This window comes from Coffea arabica, chromosome 10c, assembly GCF_036785885.1.
Source record: "Coffea arabica cultivar ET-39 chromosome 10c, Coffea Arabica ET-39 HiFi, whole genome shotgun sequence".
Classification (NCBI taxonomy): domain Eukaryota; kingdom Viridiplantae; phylum Streptophyta; class Magnoliopsida; order Gentianales; family Rubiaceae; genus Coffea; species Coffea arabica.
The window spans coordinates 45,896,582-45,904,587 of NC_092329.1; positions in this window are offsets into that span (position 1 = coordinate 45,896,582).

The window sequence follows — 8,006 nt, forward strand, 5'->3', positions numbered from 1 at the left end:
TTGTAACCCATATGGTTGAACCCTAAGAAAAGTTCAGTATTAAGAAAATAACATTTATTAAGAAAGGAAAAAAAGATAACGTGCATCCTATTATGTATTTTAGTTCAAGGTTTCATTGTAGAAATTTTGAGGGCCACTATAAAAATTTCAATACTTATTTGAGGGCAATCTTGGTGTCAGAGAGAATACTGTCAAATTTCAACCCTCAAATAGGTGACAGACTGAGACAATACTAAAACTTCTAAAATTTTTAGAGGTCATTTTATGATTTCTAAAAAATTAAAGAGGTGCAATTAGCTAAACATGACTCTGCCACTATCATAAAGAAGGCTAGTTGATTTATGCACCAAGAAGGGGAGGTGGATGGTCGAGTGGGAGGTAAGTGAAGTGAGTTGGAAGAAAGGTAAAAACTTCTAAGAAGAAAGGGGAGAGAATATACGACGCTTTTATTTACAATCATCTGCTTCTTGGAATGAAGTTACTGCATAAAAAGGTAGATTTTGTGACGTGACGAGGGTTTTGCACAAAAGAAAGATATTGTCTCACAGTCTAACATATGCAAAATCGTAATCATAAATCATGGACATCTTACAAAGCAAAGCTTCTTGACTGTTTTAGTAAAAACTTTTTACTTATTTCAGTCCAAAGTTAAGTACATAAAATTCCTATCAAAGAATTTTGCTTTACATTTTACTTTCGAATATTGATAAATTCCATATCGCATATAATCTACTGTGAAGCTTTTTATGTTAATTTTATACTCGAATGCAGAAGTCTTTTTGCTATCTGTATAACAAACACGTGTGTATGATAACCCCTTATATATCATCTACCAAACCCATGAAACACCAGATAACTAAATTAGTGGATTTATGATACAAAATTGAAAGTATAAGTGTTTTAGCTATCATAATTCTTCTGGATAGGTGATTATTTCATTGCATCATATACACGTTTTTAAATTTTTTTTTATTTTTTGAACTATCTTTTTATATTACTTACATTAAAGTACAGAAGGTGCTGTAATATTAAAATTTTTCTAAATGATCTTCTTTCCAAACACACTCATTTGAAGTATACCATCAATTATATGTGTACCATTTTCAATGGTAGAATTAATGTTTGAAAAAGAAGTAAATATTAAGTCAATACTCATATGTTTATGTATCTCACAATAAAATATAGACACAAAGATCTACACTAAAAGTCGACAGCACAGATCCCTTCTCCCTCTCTCTTTCTAAACTCTTTTTCGTCACAGAAACACAAAAAGCAATTAAAACCATATATACAAGAAATATGATTATGTAGTTCTAAACCAAAAAAAAGTAAAAAAGCCAAAAAAAATGCAGGAAGGTACTAGCAATTATTTGTATTTCTTGTGCAAGGAAAGTCCCTGCAGTCTAGCAGATGGTATGTATGAGTGCATCTGTATTTTAAGTAATCAAATAGTTTTCTTTGCTGAAAAGTAGTCTCCTTATCATGTAAACTTTTTTACAATATTATTGTAAAAAGTGTCAAGGCCTTCAAAAAATTAAATAGCAGAAAAACCATGTATTAAAGGCCATTAAAGTTTAAAACAAGAAAATGATGAGGCATTACCATTTTTAGAAATATATTTACTGTCCGAACATCAATGACAAGAACTAAATGTGTAATACTATTTTGGGTGTTTGTAACGGGTGGTATAGGCATTAATTAAGACTTAAGAGAGATCGATCTCCGTAATTTGTGTTTTAGAAAATTGAACTTACATATGGAAAGCGATTAAATGCTAAAGAGACCATGAATGTGGTGTACTAACAACTTATTCAAAGAAACATTTAACGTGACATGTGTTTAATAATTTATTCGAGATCAATTGTTATTGATGGACCAACATATACGTTTAGATCAGTTTACCAATTTAAAAAGTCTTAATGTTTAAAATAAACCATTCCAGTCTCACTATTTATACTTTTTCAGCAAATAAAGGTTATGACTTGGTGCCCGTGTTGACCAAAAAAAAGACTTGGTGCCAGTGTCGTGGCATATGGAAAAGTATTTCACTTGGTAGAACTTTCAATTAAAGCACTTATTAAGTGCTTAAATATATTGTTTGAATAGTATTTGGATAAGTGTTTATTGTATTGGATAATTTTTTATTTTGATTTTAAAATATAGTTATCTCTTTACTCAATTTATAGTTTATGATAAAATTATCAAAATTTATGTTTTATTTTTTTAAAATACAAAAGTTATTCTAAAAGCACCGATTTTGGACTTTTACTGAAAATATTTTTGACACCATAATTTCTACTCCTAAATTTATTGAATGATATTCACTAAATATTTTATCATCTCAACGTACTTTTTTAGTAAAGGCACCGCACTTTCAAACTTACTTTTAATAATATTCAAGCAAATCCATCTAGGAGCATATTATTCAAAATTCAATATACCATAACATATGTTATACTAGTACCCATCAAAATGTATACTTTTCCTCTTTTTTTTTTTTTTGGAGAAATATAAGAACAAGGCAAGGATATGAAATACATTGGATTTATAACTCAAAGGTGTGTCTAACTAGTATCCAGTGGACGCTCGGTAAGATATATTTTAGGTGTCATATTTTTCCAAATGTAAGATTAATTAGGAAAAGTTAATAAATACAAGGGATGTGGGTAAGATTAAATAGAGAAAATATATAAATGCAAAAGAGAGTAATAATTATTAATATATATATATATATATATATATATATATATACATGGTAGGGAAGATACTAACTAGTATTTTGACCAGTGTTATACCTGGGTTTATGATAATTGCAAATGAATTATTTATAATAGTTACATGAAAAAAGATTATAAACTCAAAAGAGTACTATTGGAGTATATGATTTATATCATATTTATGTACCTTATCTAAATGCTTAATATACACTTAAAAAATATGGAAAAAGATCACTGAAACAAAAAAGTACACCAAGTACAATATTATTACCCCTTCCCTTCCTCCCATAGTCTTCCCATTCGCACCAATTTCCTCACCCCATAATCCATTCCTTCTCTTTGATACTTTCTATACTCGGCACCACTCTCTTTTTCACCTTCTTAACCCCAACTTTCCTTGCAACCCTTCTCTATTCCCTCAAATCCTACGTTCTCTTTGCTTTATTTCACTCCTACTTAATTACCCTAACTCTTCGATAATTTTACAGTGCACTTATCTCCTATCATACTATTATTTACAGATATTTATAACTGTAATTGGTAACCTATTTACGTGACTTGCCCATCAACAAATAGGTTTATGTATGTAATTTAATTGGATTCAAATCGGTGACCCAATTAAAATGATTAATTAATGGGTATAAATTGAAAGATTGAATCACTCATTTTAGGGCAAAAAATCTGGATTGCCCTCAAACTATTAAGTTTGTAGCTTTTTAGCCCTCCAACTATTATTACGTGTATATTTTTGCCCCTCAAACTTGTAAAAGGGTATATTCCTCACCTTTTTTACTAGAGAGATAATTTTAGAAACCTCCCTTGAAATTTTTGTTAATATCACTTGGCAATTCTAAAGTTTTGAAAATATTACTAACATCTCTAAAAAATCATACTTTATGTAACGATCTCAGCTTTGTATCATTAAAATATTCTTATAATAATCATTTACTAAGAGAGATATATTGTTTCCCAATTCCACCTTTTTTTTGTTATCTTATATTGAATTTCTACCAAATTGATTATAATATAAGATTTATATGTTTTGCCTAAAAATTTTCTATTCCATATTTTTTTGCCTAAAAATTGTTAAAGTAGTAAAGGTAATTTTGTCAATTCGTATGCTATAATAGTGATTAATGGTCCCATCTCATTGATATGAGTGTTGAATAATATTTCTGAATCTTTAAAGGTGTCAAGTGATATTACCATAAATTTCGTTAAAAGGGTATAGAGTATTCCGTTTTATATGTTCGAGAGACAAAAGTATGCACTTAATAGTTGAAGGGTTAAAAGTTAACTAACTAGATAGTTCAAGGACCATTCAAATTTTTTACCCCTCATCTTAATCTAATTAAATTTGTTGTAGATTCAAACTCAATCATTAGTGGGTAAATCTAAATCACTCAAATAATTATATTCTAATTTTTGCATAGATATATTTCTCATTTTTTCCTCTTCTTTAACTTCTATTCTTTTATTTTTTTTTTCAATTTTATACTATTTCCTCCCTTGCTTTCATACAAGTCTAATAAATTTCCTAAGTGTTAATTGATTATTTGCATTAATACCTAAATTATTTTTAGATTCTTGAAAAGCGACAAAATTTGAAACTCACTATTATCACTATTTTAGGTTCCTCCGTGCAATTTTTTTTATATATATTTTCCCTTTCTTCAGGTAAAAATTGATTTACTAACTTGCTATGTTGTTATTTTTTAATTACAATGATTTGCTATTTTGTTGCTAAACAAAATGTGGAAGAAAAAGTAAATAAAATTTAGTAGTGGGCTTATTCAAAATGAATTAATTATATAATAATAAAATAAGTTTAAACACACAACAAAATGATTTAGTTAAATAAATGGGTGAATAATTACTAGAAAGTAGTAATCGGACAAAATAAATGGGATATTCAATGTAGAAGAGAAGTGACAAAGATTTAATATGCTGACTGTTTTAAAATGGGTCTAATCAAATTATCCCTTACAATTTGGCTTGACAAATGAATCTTCTATAGATATAAGAATGAACCCGTACGATTATTGTTAAGGAGAAATGGATTTTTTACTGAACATCAAAATAATGCAGATAGAGTGATTTCGGACTAATCAATTGATCCATCAGATTTTGGTATTCCAAAAATGAAAATGATTAGAAATATTAACGGTTAATGGAAGACAAATATAACTTTAATTAAGGAGTTAAAGGTTTCTAATTTGAAGTTTCAATTTTTAAATTTGAGATGGTAATAGAGTTTCATTAACAGTTAATATGGATTCATGAATTAACAGTTAACAGTTAATATGGATTCATGAATTAAAATAAATGAAAAATCCAACAAAAAAAAAGAATGGAATGTTTGGAAGCTATTGAGAGGGTCCTTCACTTAACAGCCACTCTACAACACATAAATTCATACATAAATACATACATACAAACATATATACACACACATATACATGTACACACACATAAATTCCTGCAATTACTAAGTCTTCTATCAATTATAAATTCCTTCAACATATTAATTGCTTAATTTCATTTGAATTGAGGAATTTGATGAAAGCAATGAAATCTACCCAAATCGCTCTAGTTGTTTGGATTAGTCAAAAGTCATTTGAAATTATAACTAATCAATTAACAAAATATATTTTAAACACTATAATAATTTGTGATTTACAAATTCAAATACCTTTTAAATAATCTCAACAATTAGAGAGATTTGAGAGATTTTCGAATTCTTCATCAAATGCCTCAATTCAAATACATTTACTTCTAATATAGGATTTCTCTTCATTTTTTTTTAAATATTTTTGATATAAAGAAGTTTGCTAGCACTAGTTTAATACTAGGGATAATTTTAGAAACCCCCTTGAGGTTTCACGAAATATCACCTAGTTCTCCTGAGATTTTCAAGATCTCGCTTAACACCCTTGAAGTGATAATGAGACCATATGCCAATATGAAATGTGAAAAATTATTAATAATACCCTCATATTTAAAATTTCTAAACTTGTTTTCTGTGACGGCCCTACCTCCCCCTAGGCGTACCCTAGGGTTTAGCAGACCGCCTGCCCAACTCTCGCCAGGACTCACTCACTCGCATCCATTAAAATAAGGTGCAACCTCAAGAATAAACGAAATAACGGTTCCCAAGTTTGGAACATACAAATACATTCATTTTATCTCAACCATCCATACAGTCCCAAATATATCAAAAGATTTAAGGTCTCAGTACATTCAACCCTAATCGAGCGACTAGTGCGAATACAATTACAAAATTTAAAACAACTAGACTACGCTAGTTTGTACACGTCTCACGCCTCTAGCCATTTCTCGGCTCCATCCGGGTCTGGTCCTCCCAAGAATTTAGGTGGAGAGAACTTCTGAAATCTCTCTAAAGCCCTATCTTACCCCATATCGGGGTCCCTAGGTTGATTTATAGGGGTTTGGCCTTGTTGTTCCACTAAATGGGTCAGAATATTGGTCATTTGCTGGATGGCAGTTGCCACTTGATCTCCCCCTGCAGTTTGGGGTTCAGGTTGTGGCTCAATCTTTGCCTCTCTCTCCTCTCTCGGTTCTTGCACCGGTTCCTGTGCCTGTCTACCCCCGTGGCCACGACTAGGACCGCGTCCTCGGTTAGTTCCCCTGGCTTGACTTCTTCTACCCTTCATGTTTCGCGGCTAATCAACTATAGCAATATAGCCAACTAATCAATAAGAGAATATAGCCACTAAGTAACTATATAAATATAAACAACATAAAACAGAATAATGCAAATCATAAATCTTTCTAAATCCTAAAACAGGGCAATGCAACACATTCAATCAAAACAAGTCACATAACTTATAGGGCATTAACCCTAGGTATTGCTCAGGCACTACACTTAACCAAAGCTCGAAGCACTTTAATAATAAGGATTCCAAATCCCATGAATATCTTCAATATATTTCAAATCTAGACTATTCGCATTCCCCGTGCCTTTGCTTTCACCATCCAACTTATCCTAATATTACGCGAGATCTCAACTTATCGTAAAGGTATCACTCTTTGATACTCGGGGACAAGAATCCGAAAATATGATAATTCACCACTCAAGCTAGCCAGGCTCAAGAGCAAATCACCCGTATTAGAGATTCCTATCCAACAAACATATCTAAGGTCCCCAACAATAGACAATTGTTCCACGCTTAATAAGTCAATCCCCACAGTCCAAGAACCCTCTCCTAGCACGAGCTCAATAGGAGCTCTGATACCACCTGTGACGGCCCTACCTCCCCCTAGGCGTACCCTAGGGTTTAACAGACCGCCTGCCCAACTCTCACCAGGACTCACTCACTCGCATCCATTAAAATAAGGTGCAACCCCAATAATAAATGAAATAACGGTTCCCAAGTTTGAAACATACAAATACATTCATTTTATCTCAACCATCCATACAGTCCCAAATACATCAAAAGATTTAAGGTCTCAGTACATTCAACCCTAATAGAGTGACTAGTGCGAGTACAATTACAAAATTCAAAACAACTAGACTACGCTAGTTTGTACACGTCTCACGCCTCGCTCGTACTCCTGTAAGGAAAACAAATGGTGTGGAATGAGCTAAAAGCCCAATGAGGTTCCAAATAGCAAATTGACCATTATTTATAAGTACAAGTTTTCGATATAGCAAAGTAACGAGCATGAAGAGTTCATAACAGTGAGCAATAACACGTCAAGTAGTAATCTCAAAATAAGCGAGTGTAAAAGTTTTTCAAAAGAAACAATAATCCAATAAGCAATAGTCGTTCCAAAGTATAAGGATACGGAGTGCTCTCAAGAGCCAAATTCCCATTGCAACACCAGGAGCTTGATCACGTAATAGTTGACACTCCGTCAACTTTTAATTAAGTAACCAATCCAGTAGAACACCACTTACACTACTCTCCGTCCACCATTCAAACCCCCTACTGGGCCCAAAATTCTCAATAAACATGGGTGGTAATGCTCGAGTATATCGATTAGTCGAGGAGATATCACTCCACTCGACAATCAAGAGACCCAGGGTTTGTTACCCAATCGACCAAGCCCTTGCCGGCTCGACTCGAGTAACTTGCCTCAGGGTTTTTGGAATTCTAGGAAGTGCACACATCATAAACAAGTATATCAAATCAGTTTCAATAATAAACAAGTATATATCAAATAAAGACAAGTGCGATAAAGTACACTCTTGCCTGATCAAACCAATCATACATTATTTAATCGTATTGATCAAGTATTGGAAACAAGTGTCCAGTTCAATCAGGT